The 21,103-nt window shown below is 45.8% G+C and overlaps 1 protein-coding gene across 1 annotated transcript in view; it reads right to left on the bottom strand.

Moving 5' to 3' along the window:
- LOC115466521 (sulfotransferase family cytosolic 2B member 1-like) overlaps positions 1-21,103 on the bottom strand; it is a 1,032,539-nt gene that overhangs the window by 438,895 nt on the left and 572,541 nt on the right. The gene's annotated exons all lie outside the window — the stretch shown is intronic.

A 21,103-nucleotide genomic window follows, 5' to 3' on the forward strand; every position in this document is an offset into this window, starting at 1 on the left:
TGAAAATGACAAGGACAAATCAAGATCAAGTATACATGTGTAGTATCACATCGCTCCTTATTCTATGAGTTTTTATCTTGTTGGGCAGACTGGATGGACCATACAGGTCTTTATCTGCCGTCATCTACTATGTTACAATGTTACCTGAGGTTTCTCTCTTTACAGCATAGAGATGCTCAGTAACTACCAGCATTCTGCCACCCTTCTACCTCAGTACCGCTACCTAGAGTGTCTCAAGATGTTTGTTACCATTAGTGCTGCCACCTAGTGGCTGGTGGAGGTTTTACACAGATCAAGTTCCTTGTTTTTTTATTCGTCTCTGTTCTTGCTGTTCAATAAAGACGATTCACAAGTTTTCCTGGTCCAACATTGTGGTGAAGAATTAGAGGGCAGTTTGGGGGGTACTTGAACCAGCAAATTGCACCCTGCTGGGACTGTCTGAATGAGTGTAAAGCCCATATGTCCAAAGCAACAACTGGTCAACTGTCAGCTTGACAGAAGGAGGGAAGGAAGGTGACGTGACTCTAAGCAGCTCTCATCTCATCCCCCATGACCCCGGCCATAAATTAGACGTTTTCCAAGTCACAGTGGGAAGGATCTGGCTATAAGTACATAAGTATTGCCATACTGGGACAGACCAAAGGTTCATCAAGCCCAGCATCCTGTTTCCAACAGTGCTAATCCAGGTCACAAATACCTGGCAAGATCCCAAAAAAGTACAAAACATTTTATGCTGCTTATCCCAGAAATAGTGGATTTTCCCCAAGTCCAATTTAATAATGGTCTATGGACCTTTTTAAAACTCTGCTAAGCTAACCGCCTTTACCACATTTTCTGGCAAAGAATTCCAGAATTGAATTACACGTTGAGTGAAGAAACATTTTTTCCGATTCGTTTTAAATTTACCACTTTGTTGGTTCATCGAATGCCCCCTAGGCCTAGTATTTTTGGAAAGTGTAAACAGATGCTTCACGTCCACCAACCAAAAGAAAGGATCAAAATACCATATGTCAAAATACACAAAACACTTGTAAATACTTGTTATAGTAAGTTACAGGAAATACAGGTATCAAAATTTGTCAATTATTAAAATATAAAGAGGAAAAGACCTCATTAAGACCTTATCGACAATATTAGGCTCAAAGACACATATTATTATTAGTATTAGCATTTGTATAGCGCTACCAGACGTACGCAGCGCCGAACATCTGTCACAAAGAGACAGTCCCTGCTCAAAAGAGTTTACAATTTAAATAATACAGACAGACAAGACAGATACGGGTGATGAAAAGTAATGGGTAATGAAGTAATAGGTGATGAAGAGTAATGGGTGAGAAGGAAGGAAGGGACAAGGGGAGGGCAATTGAGTAGTAGCTAGGAGCTAAAAGTGTGGGTCCTAGCTAAAAGCTAGGAGTGAAAAGGTGGGTTTTTAGCATAGATTTGAAACAGGTAGAGATGGAGCTAAACGTATAGGTTCAGGAAGTCTATTCCAGGCATAAGGTGCCGCGAGAGAAAAGGAACGAAGCCTGGAGTTAGCAGTGGAGGAGAAGGGGGACAGTATTAATGTGATCAGTCAAAAAAGTCGTCATAGGTCTAGAAAAACCTCCTAACAACGGTTGTATGGAAGGAAATATTTTTTAACTCTTTAATTCAAATCAAAAACTTCTACCAACAGCCAAGAAAAATCCAATAAAGTTAATACGTAGCTTTGAGCTGTACAGCAAAATGGCTTCACTGTTGACAAATATATGTCTTCTCATTAGTTTCACTGTTGCCAACTTAGGGCCTCTTTTACTGAGCCGCATAGACACCTATACACGCCCAACGCACGCCAAAATGGAGTTACCGCCCGACCACTGTGTGGCTCTTGCGGTAATCTCATTTTTGGCGCTTGCCCGATACACGCGTCTGAAAAATATTTTCTATTTTCCTGGCGCGCGTAGCGGACATGCACAGGTCCTGTCACGTCTGTGGTCGTGACCACCCTCAGACTTACCTTATTTCTGGGGGTCAGCATCTGTGCTGGCTTCTGTCTGTTTCTGTGTTAGTTTTGTTTCTGTCTCTGTGTGCTGATTGCTTCACTAGACCTTACCTGTGTGGGCTATGCCTCTCTGAGGAGCCAGCATCTAAGATGGCTCCCGCTTGTTTTGTGCCAGCTTCCAAGATGGCTCCTGCCTGTTCTTCCTATGTGTTCCAAGCCTCTCCTTGGTGTGAGTGTGTTCCCTGCACCTGTCCTGCAGTAGGTGACATCATCAGGGAAAGCCTTCATAAAGAAGTGCTGTGCTTGCATTCAGGGCCTTTGCATAGTAAGTAAGAGTGTTATGCCAAAAGGTCATGAGGTTAGTGAGTGCACTGTTGCGCTGCTACTTAGCCTTTCTCTGGGCTCTTGCCCATCTGCTATTTGTGTCTGTGGACTGCTAGTCCTTCCGTGTGGGCTTTTGCTCTTCTGTTTTGTGTCTGTGGACTGCTAGTCCTTCCTTTGCCTTGCTCTGCATTTGGAGTCTGAAGCTTCAGCCATTTTCTCTCTGTCTGTGTTTGGAGCTGCTGAAGCTTCAGCCCTGACTCTGTTATCTCTGGTTTATTCCTCTGCCTGCTGCCTGCCCAAAGACTCTGTTAGCTCCTAGTGTATTCTTCTGCCTGCTGCCTGCCCTAAGATTCTGTTAGCTCCTGGTTTTTTCCTCTGTCTGCTGCCTGCCCAAAGACTGCTAGTTCCTGGTTGCGTCTTCTGTCTGCTTGCCAAGCTTGCTTGTATATCCCGAGTCCTGTTTCTGCCTAGCTTGCTTGTATTTCCTGAGTCTTGCTTCTACCTAGCTAGTGTGTATATCCTGAGTGTATATCCTGAACCCTGTCTCTGCCTAGCTAGTGTGTATATCCTGAGTGTATATCCTGAACCCTGTCTCTGCCTAGCCTTTGTGTACGTCTTGTCCCCTTGGTCTGTCTTGTGTTTCTGGCTTAGTGGCTGCGTGCAGCTTTCAGTCCGAGTCTAGTATTTTGCCTAGCTTCCTTCGTGTATCCCAGCCCCAGGGTGGGTCCTCTGGATCTTCAGTTCCTGCCTTATCCTGCAAGTCCTGCTGGCCACCCGCACTCTGGAGCTCAACTCCAGAGGAATGGTGGTGAAGCGCAGGTGAAGTTGTTCCTGTTCTGCCTATTCTAGTTGCCTGCCTCAGTACTACTCCAGTCCAGAGTTCCAGTCCTGCTCTGTGTATCCAGTTCCAGGGTAGTCTTGCCTGCCTTTGCCGCTCCTCGGCAGTGGCCCAAGGGCTCACAAATTCCGGTTCTGCCTCAAGAACCCGACAGGTCCTTACCGCCCAAATTCTTTAACGTTAGGTCTACGGCTGGCTGTAAGCCACACCTACACTACTGCAAGCCATTTTTCAGCGCATCTTTGTAAAAGAAGTTCTTTTACAAAGATGGTAGAAAACCTAAAGGAAAACCATAAAGACTCCTAGGGGAGGAGAGACTCCTGCAGGTAGTCACATTGGGATATATCTCTAGCGGTGTAGACAGAACGGATTGGCCACTGTGTATTGTGCAGGTGGTTAAACTTGTCCACTGATGGTTGGGAGAAGTCCATGGTCAGGGTAGTGTAGAAAGGAAAACCAGGGGCAGACTTAGGTGGGGACAAGTGAGCCTTCTCTGCCAGGTGCATTCTCACACGTGGCCAACAGATGTCACTGTTGTCCCAGGAATTGTGGTACTGTTTGTTTGTTTCTTATTTATTTATTTCATTATTGGGCTTTATTATTATTATTTGTTACATTTGTATCCCACATTTTCCCACATATTTGCAGGCTCAATATGGCTTACATACTACCATGAAGGCATTCGCCAAATCTGGTTCAGGATAGGTACAAAATGTATTGGGATAGGGAAGATAAGATTCAATCAAGTTGGGTTGAGGTAAAAGAGTTCATTAATGTCCAATACGATCTTTAATAGTGAAGTGTTGCAGGGTTGAGTCATTTAAGTTGGGTCATTCGGATATGCCTTTCCGAATAGGTGGGTCTTTAATGACTTTCTGAATTTTAGATAATCATAAGTTGTTTTCACCACTTGTGTCAATGCATTCCACAGGCGCGTGCCTATGTAAGAGAAGTTGGACGCATGGGTTGTCTTGTAATTTAGTCCTTTGCAATTTGGGTAATGGAGATTCAGGTAAGTCTGTGATGAACTGGTACTATTTCTAATTGGGAGATTGAATAGGTCAATCATGAAATCTGGGACTACTCCATAGATAATCTTATGGACCAAGGTGCAGATTTTGAAAGAGATGCGTTCTTTGATAGGAAGCCAGTGCACTTGTTCACGGAGTGGTATGGCACTTTGGAATCGTGTCTTACCAAATATCAGTCTGGCTGCTGTGTTTTGTGCCGTTTGGAGTTTCTTTGTGAGTTGTTCCTTACATCCTGCATAGATTCCATTGCAGTAATCAACATGGCTTAATACCATTGATTGAATTAGATTGCGGAAAACATCTCTTGGGAAGAAAGGTTTTAAACGCTTGAGTTTCCACATTGAATGAAACATTTTCTTTACGGTGGAGTTGACTTGGGACTGAAGTGTAAGATTTCTATCAATAATGACACCTAGTATTTTGAGACTATCAGAGATGGGAAGGGAATGCTTTAATGAAGAGATTCACCCAAGACGCTAAACAACAGGTACAGTTTATTAAATTTATTTATTTATTCATTCTTGTATCCCACTATTGTCCAAAAACAAGTTTCGGTTCAACATGGCTTACAATTTACATTTTGGTGGAGTTACAATACTGATGTGCAATGTGGCGAGGACATCTATAGTTTGTTTGGTTATTCATAGAGTTTTTGAAGAGATAGATTTGAAGTGGAAAAGGTAGTGGTAGCTTTTGTGTTCAGTTGTAGAGTTTTGGTGATATTTATTCATATAGTTCTTGAAGAGGTAGATTTGAAAGGAAGGCGAATTATAGCTACATTATGCAAGGTTCCACGTTAGGAATCACGGACTAAGAAAGGGATCTAGGTGTCGTCATTGATGATACATTGAAACCTTCTACTCAGTGTGCTGCGGTGGCTAAAAAAGCAAATAAAATGTTAGGTATTATTAGGAAAGGAATGGAAAACAAAAATGAGGATGTTACAATGCCTTTGTATCACTCTATGGTGCGACCTCACCTCAAATATTGTGTTCAATTTTGGTCGCCGTATCTCAAAAAAGATATAGTGGAATTAGAAATGGTATAGAGAAGGGCGACGAAAATGATAAAGTGGATGGGACGACTTCCTTATGAGGAAAGGCTAAAGCAGCTAGGGCTCTTCAGCTTGGAGAAAAGGCGGCTGAGGGGAGATATGATAGAGGTCTATAAAATAAGGAATGGAGTGGAACGGGTAGATATGAAGCGTCTGTTTACGCTTTCCAAAAATACTAGGACTAGGGGGCATGTGATGAAGATACAATGTAGTAAATTTAAAACGAATCGGAGAAAATGTTTCTTCACTCAACGTGTAATTAAACTCTGGAATTCGTTGCCAGAGAACGTGGTAAAGGCGGTTTGCTTAGCAGAGTTTAAAAAAGGTTTGGACGGCTTCCTAAAGAAAAAGTCCATAGACCATTATTAAATGGACTTGGGGAAAATCCACTATTTCTGGGATTAGCAGTATAGAATGTTTTGTACTTTTTTGGGATCTTGCCAGGTATTTGTGACCTGGATTGGCCACTGTAGGAAACAGGACGCTGGGCTTGATGGACCTTTGGTCTTTCCCAGTGTGGCAGTACTTATGAGGGACCAAGTGCAGATATATAGAGGGAACAAGATGCGTGGAACAGAACGATGCAGGTTTCTGCTGCTTACCACTGTAGATAAGGCCCTATACCAACAAATCCTGATATCTGGTATCCTCAGGGCAGTGGCAGATAAAGGTAGGGGAGGTATAGCAAAGTAGATGGAAACCATCGTAGGGAGGCAGTTTCAAAATCATCTGGGATATTATGACATGCAAGATCCACAGCAGTCAGGTTTCCAGAGAAACTAGAGCACAGAAACAGTGGCTATAGGTCTTTTAGAAGAATGTAGACTCTGAGGGGTAATTCTGTAACACTGTCGCCAACATTTGCATGCAGATTGCATGCATAAATGTTTTGAATATTGATATTTATGCATGCATGCAGACACCTGTACAAGTAACGGGTAGACAAGAATCGCTTGTTTACTCTTTCCAAAAATACCAAGACTAGGGGGGCATGTGATGAAGCTACAAAGTAGTAAAATTAATATGAATCTGAGAACATTTTTCTTCACTCCACGTGTAATTAAACTCTGGAATTCGTTGCCAGAGAATGTGGTAAAGGCGGTTAGCTTAGCGAGGTTTAAAAAAGGTTTGGACAGCTTCCTAAAGGAAAAGTCCATAGATCTTTATTAAATTGGACTTGGGGAAAATCCACTATTTCTGGGATAAGCAGCATAAAATGTTTTGTACTTTTTTGGGATCTTGTCAGGTATGTGTGACCTGGATTGGTCACTGTTGGAAACAGGATACTGGGCTTGATGGACCTTTGATCTGTCCCAGTATGGCAATACTTAAGTACTTAAATGCCAAAATTCTGCCTAAGAACTATTCTGTATGTTACCCCCGGGTCCAAGTGTCCTGCATAGGCAAAAATCCGATGCTCACTCTGTGGAATGTGAACCAGGTACACAACCAAATTTACTGAGTTAGCAGGACCGAGGTTGGAGCTGGCTTTGTTAGGTGGTCTGATGGTTGACCGAGGCATACCGCCAGGTGCTTACGTGGTAAGGACTTTGCTTTATTCCAGAATCACGCTGCCTGCTCTCCCGCCTCCCACAAGGTGATCACAGGCCACAGGAGAGAGACAGCACCTCAACAGGCTGAGATAAGCCGAGGTTCAAATCCCACTGGTGCTCCTTATGATCTTAACCCTCAGGTACAAAATTAGGGAAATAATACTGTACCTGAATCTTGAGAAAGGAGAGAGCTAAATCCAAATCCCTTTCCCAATACAGCTCATCTGATGAAAACACGAGTCAGGCTGTAACGGATCCCTATGCCATCTGTATGCATTGCAAGATTAGAGAAAGAAGCAGAAATGCATTTCCTCCTGTACTGAGTAAAATCCAAACAGAAGAGAGAAAAACATAGAAGAGACCACAAATTAGAAATAGAAACCTGCAGACACAAACTGAGCTGGAAACCCTGAGATGTCAGAGTCTGTCTGCAGTGCAAGAGCAGAGAAAGAAGCAGAAATGCATTTCCTCCTGTACTGAGTAAAATCCAAACAGAAGAGAGAAAAACATAGAAGAGACCACAAATTAGAAATAGAAACCTGCAGACACAAACTGAGCTGGAAACCCTGTCACGTCAAGAGCAGAGAAAGAGAAGAAGAAATGCATTTCCTCCTGGCCTGAGCAAAAGCCAAAGAGAAGAGAGAAAAACAGAGAACAAGGGATCACAAATTAGAACTAGAAACCTTCAGACACAAACTGAGCTGGAAACCCTGAGATGTCAGAGTCTGTCTGCAGTGCAAGAGCAGAGAAAGAGAAGCAGAAATGCATTTCCCAAAGAGAAGAGAGAAAAACAGAGAATAAGAGACCAGAACAAGGAGAGACCCTCATACACAAAGTAAGGGACCATGAATTAGAAATAGAAATGTGCAGACACAAACTGAGCTGGAAACCCTGACTCGAGTCTGTCTGCAGTGCAAGAAGCAGAGAGAGAGAAGCAGAAATGCATTTCCTCCTGTACTGAGAAAAATCCAAAGGGAGATGAGACGCATTTCCCAAAGAGAAGAGAGAAAAACAGAGAATAAGGTACCACAAATTAGAAACAGAAATATGGTAGACACAAACTGAGCTGGATTGTTGCAGGAATTGAGATAGGAATTTGTGATACTTCAGGAGTCAGACAGCACACACCAGTATGAGAGAGAAATCTTCTTTATTTGCCAGCAAACAAAGCAGGACATCAGTTCTAGCTCTCTTCTCTTTCTCTCAGCTCTCTGTGTCTTTCTCTCAGCTCTCTGGGTCTTTCTCTCAGCTCTCTGTGTCTTTGTCTCAGCTGCTTCTCTTCTTATGCTGTCTTCTCCTTCTTCTGTCTGTTCCTTCTGTCCTTCTCTTTCTTCTGAGCTCCTTCTGACGTAAACTGCTTCTGCTCCCACTTAAATAGGGTCCTAAGCCCTCCTCCTAGCCTAGCCCCCTTTACTCCCAATTGGTTAAGAAACTGATTGGCTACCTTGCCTCAACCAATCATTACTTTTGAAATATCAGTTACATAGGTTCCAGACATCCTAAACTGACCTCTGACCTGGGGCCCCTTAAGCCAGACATTTGGTCTCCAGTCTCTTACATGTTATTATGATTGATTTCTCATATTCCTAGTACTAACTGCTAACTAAACTCTGGCATTCATTAAAGAGGTCAAAAGCCAATCTTAATTAATAGCATACATATCAGGTTATTACTTCCAAGACCATTCCTGCATTTTACCTATAATTAATCAAGGAGAAGAGAGCTGACTAGTTCTGACCTTTTTCACCTCTCAGCTCCATACACAGAACTAGCTAAGACCATAGTTAATTCAAAACACATGTTGGCCCCCCTTCACTGTAGCCCTACTCAGCAGACAAAGGATCATTTTAAAAGTAACACAGAGTTGAACAAACATCCTACACAGAATTATTAATTTACACAGAATACAACATATTCTAAAATAAGCATAATCAGATATATCTTATAAGATATATCTATATCTAAGCTATCTACATATTAAGCACTTCTAAATAGTATTTCAGCCTATTCTTAAACTACAATATGTCATATGTCTGGCTCGTGCCTGCTTACAAAACTATTCAGTAAGCCTAATAATTTACAGATGTGCCAGCTAGCATTGGCAATTCACAAGGGGCAGAGTTTCATTTCTCACTGACCTTTCCTAACCTTAGCTCGGCCAAACTAGACTCTAATTAATTCCAGCCTGCATTCCTTCACTACTTTGCTGGCAAAGTGAAAAGAATTCAAACTTCAAGCTTTTAATATCATTTCTTATATATATATAATTATTTCTCAGAGTTAACACTTTCTTTGCCCATGGCTGCCTCATTCCCCCCTTTGAGACTAAAATCAGCTTATGCAGAAATAAGTCTCACATCTCAAACTCTGGAGATTATAGTGATCCTAACTAGGAATAGACTTGTGAATCACCATTACCCTACTTGTTAAGGTTCGACGGCATACTGCCGAAGCACATGAGGCCAAGAAACAAAACAAAAACCCTGCTAAAACTAAGACTATTAGGGAAATGAACAAGGGACGTATCCAGGAGGTCAATGACCACCACCAGGAGGTAAGATCTAATCCTCCTCGGTAATCCTCCACATTAAGGCTAGCCAACTGTAGGACTTTATCCATAGCATGCCTAACTACATGCGTCCTATTTATGACAATAGTACAGCACTCTGAAGAATTTAGCACTGTGCAGAGACCACCCTGGGCTGCAAAGAGATAGTCAAGGCCCATACGATTATACCTAGAAACTATACTTAATTCATTAATTTGATCCTGCAATGCATTGACTACCACGTTCAGCTCATGAACTAAAACATGGAGTAGGGATTGAAGTCTCCGGGTAGCCATACCTAGTTCAGTAATACCCGCTACCGGGCCCCCAATTGGAATCCAGGCTGTGGCAGAAAGGGCTACAAGTCTCTTTTTAGTCAGAGGATAAGTAGAATTAATATACTGGAGGGCTAATTCAATCGCCTCATCCTCTGTGGCAACGGAGGAAGGTAAGGACAAAGCCTCTCGCTTAGAGCGGTGCGGGGATAGTGGCTTAAGAGGAATAACTTTAGGAAAATAATTCAAGGTTACCAATACACAAAAATCATATGTGGAGGGAAGAATCATGTGGAGGACATTATCACAGAGCCAGTAATGACCAAGGAGAGGGTGAGGAAAGTTCCCAATAAATGTTGGCTCAGGCTGGACAGGGTACTTAGGGTGCCCATAATGCGAGCCCCTATCCCAGGGGGAACGAAGACGAAATGGAGACTTTGCACACCATAGGCGCCAATCCCCAATTGTGACAGGCTGCTCATTTGTTAGTAACTCTTCATACCCCGGGGACTTATGAAAGTAGAAAATAAGCTTGGACACTATAGTCTTCTCAGTGGTACGCTTAGGAGCCAGATAATCACCTGGGTCATAATCTACAGGTATGGTAGCAGGGCACATAGGAGTACCTGGAGAAACTACCCACACAGATTCTCCTTTTTCTGGGAGAACATTAGTATAGTTACAGGGAATGGGAAGAACAGTTGAGATGCTTCTTGTTAAACAAAACACTCCAGAAGCTGGATAGGGAGACGTAAAAACTGGCCTTAGAGAAGAGTCAGAGGGGGAAGTAGCATTATAAAAGGACCACCAAGTATAATCCTGGCTCCAAGGGCCTGAACTCGAAAAGTAGGGAGGTATAAGAGCTGGGAGTTGCACAGGAACAGGAACAGCTGGGACATCTGTAGTATAAGGAGAAAATCGGGAACACACAATACAAGGGGAAGTAATCTTTGCTTGGCTAATTAGTTCCTGGACTGAGTGTAACCAAAGGTTGGAGCGAGTTGGGGTATTAGGAACAAGGAGGCAAGGAGTAGAAAACAACAAAAGCATCCAAACTACTAACATTTTCTTTCTTCCTAATCTAAAACAAATACAGCAAACTAATTAAGCAATAATATTTCAACAGTCTGTGCTAATCACAGATTACTCTCATATAATGTTCTCAGTCTTTGAGTTCTTATACCAGTTGGGATAGACCCTCAACTGATAAGGATCAAGCTTTCAAATTCCAGGAAAGCCAGAATCCGGCAAGAAAGAGTCTCAGTATGAAGCCGAAGTTCAGCCGCTCCTGCAGTATGCAGTTGACCCTTCTTTTCAGCTAGTAGATTCTTTGGTTCGGGTCAGGCGCAACTTCAATGGCTCCGCTGGATCTCTTTCTGCTCTCCACTGTCTAGGCTCCGTCTGATCCGTGCTGGGCTCAGTCTGGTCAGCAGACTTAATTCGAGACCAATGGACCCATGGAGTTATCCCTGCGACCTTCACAGCTGCAGGGGTAGAAAGCAAAACAGTAAAAGGTCCTTTCCATCGGGGCCCCAAAGGCTGGAGCCTCCAGTCTTTCACCCAAACTCTATCCCCTGGCAGGAAGGAATGTACCTGAGCCTGGAAGGGGACAGGGTTTATTTCTCTCACATAAGACTGAAGCTCAGAAATTATCTTACCCAAGAGGGCTACCTGCTCCTGCACCTGGGCAGACCCTAAAATCCCTATGTCTCCCTTAATTCCCTGTAAAATGGCTGGGGGCTTCCCATACACAATTTCAAAGGGAGAAAGGGCTGTTCCTTTAGTTGGGGTGCATCGGAGGCGAAAGAGGGCTAGTGGCAATGCCTGTGGCCATTTCAATTGGGTTTCCTGACAAATCTTTGCTAGGCTATTTTTCAAGGTTCTATTTGCTCGCTCAACCTGCCCTGAACTCTGGGGACGATAGGCACAATGCAATTTCCAGGTAATGCGCAATGCGCGGGACAGGGCCTGAAGTGTAGCTTCAACAAAGGCGGGACCATTATCTGAACCTATGGCAAGGGGCAGTCCATACCTGGGGATGACATCCCTAAGGAGGGCTCGAGCTACTTCTGTGGCTTTCTCAGTGACTGTAGGATATGCTTCCACCCACCCAGAAAAGGTACAGACCATGACTAAGAGGTATCGGAGCCTACCGCTCTTGGGCATTTCTGTGAAGTCTATAACTAGGGACTCAAAGGGTGTTAGACCTCTAGACTGAACTCCTGGTGGAATACGGGGTCCCTGACGGGCATTATCTGGGCACAGAGAGTACATCGGGCAGAGGCAGTGGCAACCAGACTATCCAATCCTTCCAGCACCACTACTCGACTGAGTAGACGGGCTAGTGCTGTTTTCCCTAAGTGTGATAGGTCATGAGCTTGAGACACTACAGGCCAAGCTAGGTGGCGTGGCACCAGAACTCTGGTATCAGGGAGATGTAACCAGCCATCAGGTCTCCTTACTGCACCTTCTTCTTGAGCCCATTTCTCTTCCACTTGGGTATACATAGGTGTCCATTCTTGCAATCGAATTTGGAACAGGGGAGTCACAGTAGTTGCTGGGGGTCCTCGAGCAGCTTCCTTGGCCACCCGATCAGCATGGCGGTTCCCTCGGGCCACTGGAGTATCTATTCTTTGGTGTCCCCTGCAATGAATAACAGCTACCTTCTTAGGGGCCCACACAGCCTCTAGCAGCTGAAGTATTTCAGGTCCATACTTAACAGGTTGGCCTGCAGCATTTATAAGTCCCTTTTCCTTATACAAAGCTCCATGAGCATGTAGGGTTGTGAAAGCATACTTAGAATCAGTATAAATGTTGGTCACTAGTCCTGCTGCTAACTCCAGAGCTCGTATGAGGGCCACAAGTTCTGCTTTCTGGGCTGAAGTTCCTTGGGGCAGGGCTCTTGCTTCTATCACCTTGTCCTCTGTCACCACAGCATAGCCTGCCAATCGCATGGAGTTCTCCACATAACTGCTTCCATCTGTGAAATAAATTACATCTGGGTCCCTCCATGGAACATCTTTAAGATCTGGTCGACTAGAGTACACTTCATCCATGGTTTGGATACAGTCATGATCCGGTGGTCCCTCAGATGCTGGCAAAAGAGTGGCGGGATTGAATGTAGCCACTGTTTCCAGGTGTATCCGTGGATTCTCACACAAGCTAGCTTGGTACTTAACCATGCGGTTATTTGTAAACCAGTGGTTGCCCTTATACTCCATGAGGGTAAGAACTGCGTGGGGGACTTTAACAACCAGTTCTTGCCCCAAGGTCAACTTATCAGCTTCCTGGACCAGTAAGGCTGTTGCTGCAATGGCCCTCATGCAGGCTGGCCATCCTTTAGCCACTCCATCCAGCTGTTTAGACAGGTATGCAACAGGCCTCTGCCAGGATCCCATCATCTGGGTCAGCACACCCAGAGCAACCCCCTGTCGCTCATGGACATACAGTGAGAAAGGTTTCTCCACATCAGGAAGGCCTAACGCAGGGGCTTGGAGTAGGGCTTTCTTTATGGCAATGAAGGATTGTTGAGCAGTAGGTCCCCATTCAAATGGTTCCTTTTCACCCCCCTTTGTGGCTTGGTAAAGGGGTTTCGCCATCAATGCAAAATTTGGAATCCAAATTCTGCAGAATCCGGCTGCTCCCAGAAATTCCCTAACTTCTCTTCTGGACTTGGGTTGGGGAATTGCAGCTACCGCTTGCTTCCTACTAGCATCCAGTCTCCGACTTCCCTGGGAAATGCAAAAGCCCAGATACTTCACTTCTGACTGACAGAGTTGGGCCTTTGAGCGTGAGACCTTATAGCCTGCATCCAAGAGTAGCTCCAGCAATTCTCTAGTAGCCTCAAAACACTCTTCCTGGGTCACTGCTGCAATCAGGAGGTCATCTACATACTGGAGTAAAACTCGCCTGGAAGGCTCAGATTTAAAAGTCTTAAGGTCTTGTCCTAGGGCAGTCCCAAAAATGGTGGGGGAATTCTTGAACCCCTGTGGCAGGCGAGTCCATGTATACTGAAGCTTCCTTCCTGTTACTGGGTTTTCCCATTGAAAGGCAAAAAGCAATTGACTGGCGGGGGCCACCCGAATACAAAAGAAGGCATCTTTTAGGTCTAGTGTTGTGAAATGGGTAGCCCCAGAAGGTATCAATCCTAGCAGGACATATGGATTAGGCACTATAGGGTGTAATGAGATAGTGGATTTGTTGACCACTCGTAAGTCTTGGACTGGCCGGTAGTCCTCAGTCCCTGGCTTTTGAACTGGCAATAGTGGCGTATTCCATGGAGACTGGCAAGGTCGAATAATTCCATGGGATAACAGACGATTCAAATGTGCTTGAATCCCTTCCAGAGCCTTTCTGGGAATTGGGTATTGGCGAAGATGGATTGGCCGGGCACTTGGAAGTAAATCTACATGTACAGGAGGAATATTTCGGGCCAACCCTGGGGGATTATCTTCTGCCCATACCCCACTGACCTGAAAGCTGTCTGCCAGGGGTAGGTCAACTTGGCCATGTGACTGATGCAGCCGCCATTCTTCTTCAAGAGGGCAACAGAAACTCAATATACCCTTAGGGCTGGATGTCGGGGGCCGAAAGGAGACTGAAGTCTGGCCATCAGAGTCAAAAGAAATTTGGGCCCTAAGCTTGGACAGCAGGTCTCGACCTAACAAAGGGATTGGACAGTCTGGCATATACAAGAATTCATGAGTGACTATGTGTGAGCCTAATTGGCATCTACGGGTTGTCAGGAAAGGCCTCCGGTTCTGCACCCCCGTGGCTCCCACCACTCGGACAGTTTTTCCAGACACAGGCGCTAATCGCTCCGTCACAACAGAATGTTCAGCTCCTGTATCAATCATGAATGGAATTGAGCGGCTCCCTATAGTTAACTTGACCATAGGTTCCTGGGAGCCCAGTTTATAGGAACCCGGTCTGTCCTATTCGTCCCATTCTGCCATCTCGGCTATCCCGATGATGTCAGATTCAGGAGGCTCATATCTTCCCTCTCGAACTCGGCCTCGGCTTCCTCGATCTCCTGGTCCCCTTCTCAGTCCCTGGCGCCTCTGGGGGCATTCATCTTTCCAGTGCCCTCTTTCCTTACAATAAGCACATTGATCCCTCTCCAATCTTGGTCTGGGATTCTCCCCCCTTGGCCGGGATTGATTGAAGGAATCTCGGGGCCTGGCTGGTGGTCCGGGGTCCCACTTTGGCTTCCCATTAGCTAGAGGTCGACCTCGGTTAAGGGTGGAATTAGTAATGGCTGCCGCTAAAAGGTCGGCCTTCTTCTGCATCTTCCGGTCAGCCTCTCGGCGCACCTCCTGATCTCTATTAATGAAAACCTTGGTTGCGATCTCAATTAGCTGGGTGGTATTCATCCCTGCGAATCCCTCCTGACGCTGCAACTTCTTCCGGATATCTGGCATACTCTGGGCCACCAATGCGCTATTCACCATTCTCTGGTTTTCTTGGGCTTCAGGGTCAAATGGGGTGTATGTTCTGTAGGCTTCAATTAGTCGCTCTAGAAAGGCCCCAGGGGATTCAGTTGCCCCTTGGAGAATTTCAGAGACCTTTGCCAGATTAATGGGCCTCTTTATGCCTTTCCTCATACCTTCCAGTAAGTCCCGGCAATAGCCAGACAACAGTTCATAGTGCTGCCCATCATTTGGATCCCAAGCTGGAGCTGCGCGAGGAAACCGAGCTCTAACCCATCCCTCTGGATCCTGTGTCCCGTCGGGAACACGCTCTCGCGTGATGGCCTCAGCATTTTGCAAAATCTTCCGCCTCTCCTCAGTTGTGAAGAGGGTCAGGAGAAGTTGTTGACAATCAGTCCAGGTTGGGTTATGGGTGGCCATAATGCTAGTCACTAGGTCCACCACTGCCTGAGGCTTTTCAGTATAAGAGGGGTAATGCGTCTTCCAATTCAGGAGATCAGTGGTTGTGAAGGGTACATACTGATAGGCCTGTGCCTGTATAACCTGACCCTGATTATTAGGATCCGGTCGAGTGGTAGTTACCTGTCGGAGTGGCAGAACCCTCGAGGAGGTGGGAATGGAACCTGAGGTAGAGCTAGGAGCTACCCTCCTATCATGCTCAAAGGTAATTGCAGCGGGTCTAACCCATTCAGTGGAGGTAGGTTGAAATCCTGAGGGATGGGGAGGGGTACTCATAGACTGAGAGGTGGTCACAGGTGATTCAGTCCATTGAAAGGGATGCCGGGCCCCTAATGAGTGGGTAGGGGTACTAGAGGGAGAGGCTGGGCTGTCAGGAGTTGAGGAGTCAGGGAGTGGAGCCCAAAGTGGGTCTACAGAGGTTAACAGGGGAGGATGTGGCACAGAAGGGTAGAGGCCAGGTGAAAAGTCCAACCTAGGGTGTGGCAGGTTTGGCACAGGAGGGGAAGAACTATCCGGAGAAGCCTGTGCTGGAGAGGCTTGGGCTGGGCGGCGTGGATCTCTGGGGGTGGCACGGAACCCCAACAATGGGCCATAAGGTGGTGGCTCAAGGTCTGAGGGGTCATCAGAGAGTATGGGTTTCTCGGACAGGGTAGGGGCGGAAGCCACCGATTGGGTGGTAAGCTTCCTGGGGCTCTTTCCCTCTTCTAGTTTAGATTTTCTAATCTTTCTTTGAACACGACCTAACATGAATTTTACTGGGGATCCCATATAAGTTTTCAACCACGAGGGAGGGTCAGTCACAAGGCTGTCCCAGGAATCTATATAAGGGAGTTGTTCAGAATATTCTGATTCTCCTACAACTATGCTGTATACCTTCCGGATTACTTCAATATCTAAGCTGCCACTAGGGGGCCACCCCACTCCCATAGATGGCCACTCAACTTCACACAAGGTTCTTAAAGTACCTGAGCTTAAAGTCTGTCCATAATCATTAATTAAAAAACCTTTCTTGAAATTTCTAAGCATACAATCTAGGGGGGTAACAATTTGTCTAGATGATGTCCCACCCATAATGCTTACAGTTACAACACACAAAAAGGGGGGGAATTTTTGAAAGTGCAGTAAGGGGTCCGCACTCTCGAGACACTAGGTAGACAGACAGCAATCGCTTCCTTCCGTTGCTGACCAATTGAACTCGCGTTAATTGGAAATGCAGCTATAAGAAGTCCGCACTCATTTAATCATTCACTCATCACACATTCCATACAGAAAATCCCACCCAACAATTTCAGATTTCTCAAATACAGATAAGCTCAAGCGTTTTCGCTTCTAGTCCCCGCGACTAGAAGGTACTAGGGCCTTTGCTGAGAATTGATCAGATTCTCCTTCCCTCCTTCTTGAGGGGCTGGTTTACAACTTCCTAGCTAGGATTACAATACAAAATACAGAATACAAAATACATACCCGGCGAATGTTCTCCAGTCAGTTGGGTGCTGGGATTAATGCAGGATTCAGGATCCCACCGCTGCCACCAAGAATTGTTGCAGGAATTGAGATAGGAATTTGTGATACTTCAGGAGTCAGACAGCACACACCAGTATGAGAGAGAAATCTTCTTTATTTGCCAGCAAACAAAGCAGGACATCAGTTCTAGCTCTCTTCTCTTTCTCTCAGCTCTCTGTGTCTTTCTCTCAGCTCTCTGGGTCTTTCTCTCAGCTCTCTGTGTCTTTGTCTCAGCTGCTTCTCTTCTTATGCTGTCTTCTCCTTCTTCTGTCTGTTCCTTCTGTCCTTCTCTTTCTTCTGAGCTCCTTCTGACGTAAACTGCTTCTGCTCCCACTTAAATAGGGTCCTAAGCCCTCCTCCTAGCCTAGCCCCCTTTACTCCCAATTGGTTAAGAAACTGATTGGCTACCTTGCCTCAACCAATCATTACTTTTGAAATATCAGTTACATAGGTTCCAGACATCCTAAACTGACCTCTGACCTGGGGCCCCTTAAGCCAGACATTTGGTCTCCAGTCTCTTACATGTTATTATGATTGATTTCTCATATTCCTAGTACTAACTGCTAACTAAACTCTGGCATTCATTAAAGAGGTCAAAAGCCAATCTTAATTAATAGCATACATATCAGGTTATTACTTCCAAGACCATTCCTGCATTTTACCTATAATTAATCAAGGAGAAGAGAGCTGACTAGTTCTGACCTTTTTCACCTCTCAGCTCCATACACAGAACTAGCTAAGACCATAGTTAATTCAAAACACATGTTGGCCCCCCTTCACTGTAGCCCTACTCAGCAGACAAAGGATCATTTTAAAAGTAACACAGAGTTGAACAAACATCCTACACAGAATTATTAATTTACACAGAATACAACATATTCTAAAATAAGCATAATCAGATATATCTTATAAGATATATCTATATCTAAGCTATCTACATATTAAGCACTTCTAAATAGTATTTCAGCCTATTCTTAAACTACAATATGTCATATGTCTGGCTCGTGCCTGCTTACAAAACTATTCAGTAAGCCTAATAATTTACAGATGTGCCAGCTAGCATTGGCAATTCACAAGGGGCAGAGTTTCATTTCTCACTGACCTTTCCTAACCTTAGCTCGGCCAAACTAGACTCTAATTAATTCCAGCCTGCATTCCTTCACTACTTTGCTGGCAAAGTGAAAAGAATTCAAACTTCAAGCTTTTAATATCATTTCTTATATATATATAATTATTTCTCAGAGTTAACACTTTCTTTGCCCATGGCTGCCTCAGGATGTCAGTTTACCTGCAAAATCCAGACAGGGAGAGAGGAAAAAAAATCAAAAGACAAGACTCTGGAGGAAAGAGAAGAAAGAGCAGCCAGAGCCACAGAATCTGTGGTGTCCTGCCACCAGGTCAGAAATGGAAAAATGCAGACCGGTACCAGAACCTGGGAGCTGTCCCTCTTACGACCCTGAACGTATAATGCAGGACAGTCACTGCTTTCTGTATTCCAGCTAGCAGAGCTGTCAAGTGAACTGAGGGAGCTGTTTTGAATTCACATCCCAAAGCAGAAGTGGAATTTGTAGTCCCCGAGGTACTCATTGAAATCAGCGCTGCAGATCCACTAATGCACTAGGATGAGGCCGTCAGAAATCCAGGACAAGCCTCCTATGTCCCTCTGGAGCTCCAGTCAGCATCTGATAAAGGGAGATATATATAACCAACCCCTAGCAGGAGGGGAGAAACGAAACCGAAACCTAAGCTCAGCTTTTTCAAGCACTAAGCAGGAGTGAGGATGCCAGCAGGTAGGGCTGGCTCTAGGGGCGCAGGGTACAAGAGGAACCCCCATGGCGGCCGTAAAGGGCAGCGTTCCAAGCATTCATTCAAGGGACCACCAGAGCTCAAGCCAATCCCAAAGGAAGGTCTGATGCTTGTTTATTAACATTCTCACTACATTGCTCGGGGGGGGGGGGGGGATGAGGGACTGACAGCGCAGGGACTGAAGCCCCCTGTGTATTCCCAAGACAGGAACAGTGCTGGAGAGGGTGAGGAACTGACAGTACTGGGGACTGAAGCCCCCTGTGTATCCCCAAGACAGGGTCAGTGCTCGGGAGGGAGAGGGACTGGCTGTATTGGAGACTGAAGCCCCCTGTGTATCCCCAGGACAAGGACAGTGCTGGAGAGGGTGAGGGACTGACACTGCTGGGGATTGAAGCCCCCTGTGTATCCCCAAAACAGGGACCGTGCAGGGGAGGGGAGAGGGACTGACTGCTGGGCCTGAAGGCCCCTGTGTATCCCCAAGACAGGGACCGTGCAGGGGAGGGGAGAGGGACTGACTGTGCTGGGCCTGAAGGCCCCTGTGTATCCCCAAGACAGGGACAGTGCTGAGGAGGGAGAGGGACTGGCTGTATTGGGGACTGAAGCCCCCTGTGTATCCCCAGGACAAGGACAGTGCTGGAGAGGGTGAGGGACTGACACTGCTGGGGATTGAAGCCCCTTGTGTATCCCCAAGACAGGGACAGTGCTGGGGAGGGGAGACGGACCGACTGCGCTGGGACTGAAGCCCCCTGTGTATCCCCAGGATGCTGACAGTGCTGGGGAGGGAGAGGGACTGGCTGTACTGGGGACTGACACCCCTTGTGTATCCCCAAGACAGGGACAGTGCTGGGGAAGGGAGAGGGACTGGCTGCGCTGGTACTGACGCCCCCCTGTGTATCCCCAGGATGTGGACAGTGCTGGAGAGGGTGAGGGACTGACACTGTTGGGGACTGATGCCCCCTGTGTATCCCCAAGACAGGGACAGTGCTGGGGAGGGTGAGGGAGTGACAGTGCTGGGACTGAAGCTTGTGAGAGTCTGTATGAGTCCACCCTATATCTCCTTTTTTTTTCTGCTTTCCAGACTTATACCTGCTCGTATTCCAGTGTCTCAGAAGTTTACCTTGCGCAGAGAAAATCAAGGTTCTGAGAAAGTGCTGGACCCGGAAACGTGGCCTAGACTTGGTGAAACTGTTCAGAAGGCCGGAGGTCTTACCTCTGGGCTGTGTACTTCAAATTTATGACGCTCCAGCTCCAGATAGCTCAGGTGTAGTAGGAATGAGGTGTCATTCTAACTCCTTCCAGGAATGTCTCCTGTCTAGGAGCCGGATCTGTGGGTGCTTGAGCACCCCCATTTTTGAGAGAATTCCTTGTATGTGTCCAGGAAGGGGTTATTTCCATTGGGCTTAGTACCCCCCCCCCCCCCCCCATAATAATTCTGAAAAGTTGGCTCCTGTGCCTGTCTCTCTCCTCTCTCTCAATCTGGCCAGGTGTTTTCTCTTTCGTTATCCCTTTCCAAGTATTTCTTTATTCTCTTTGTGCAAAGATGGTGCTTCCCAGCCTTGTAGCATGATAATAGGATTACTCTTCTGTATCCCCCATTCGAAGGCCATGTTTGACCTTCAGCAGCTCAAGCCCATTTGAGGATGGAGGGGTTTAAGAGTGAAGGATGGAGGTGGGTGTAAGCCACATTGAGCCTACAAATAGGTGGGAAAATATGGGATACAAATGTAACAAATAAATTGCATAGGGGAGTGGAGGGGCCGCAGGGATCACTGGGTTACTCTGGCAAGGGCAACATTGCCTTCATCCCTTCTCATGATTCCCCCCTATCTCTATCCCCTAAAACAGGTGAAAGGAGGCACTTCGACTTCCACTCTGTGTTCAAGAAGAAGCAGTGGAAACCAGGTGAATACTGTCATTTTGCAAAGCTGCACTTTGCTTGCATCCTGGGGATATATGTCTGTGGGATGAAGACATTGCTAGAGTCTCATACTCTGAACCTGTCACTGCTAGCTAGAGAAAATGGGAGGAGATTCCAGCAAAAGGCAGAGAGTGCAGGGACTGAAAATAGCAGAGGGAGACTCCAGTAAAATCAGAGAGTGCAGGGACTGAAAATAGCAGAGGGAGACTCCAGTAAAATCAGAGAGTGCAGGGACTGAAAATAGCAGAGGGAGACTCCAGGAAAGTGCAGAAGTGTGAGCAACATGAAGGGGATTCCATTTTTCATACTTTTACATTTTGATTTCATTAGATAACCTGTACATGAAATTCTGATGAGGTTCCAGGTTTGTCTTCCCTCTGAAGG

Source organism: Microcaecilia unicolor, chromosome 3 (genome assembly GCF_901765095.1).
Source record: "Microcaecilia unicolor chromosome 3, aMicUni1.1, whole genome shotgun sequence".
NCBI lineage: Eukaryota > Metazoa > Chordata > Amphibia > Gymnophiona > Siphonopidae > Microcaecilia > Microcaecilia unicolor.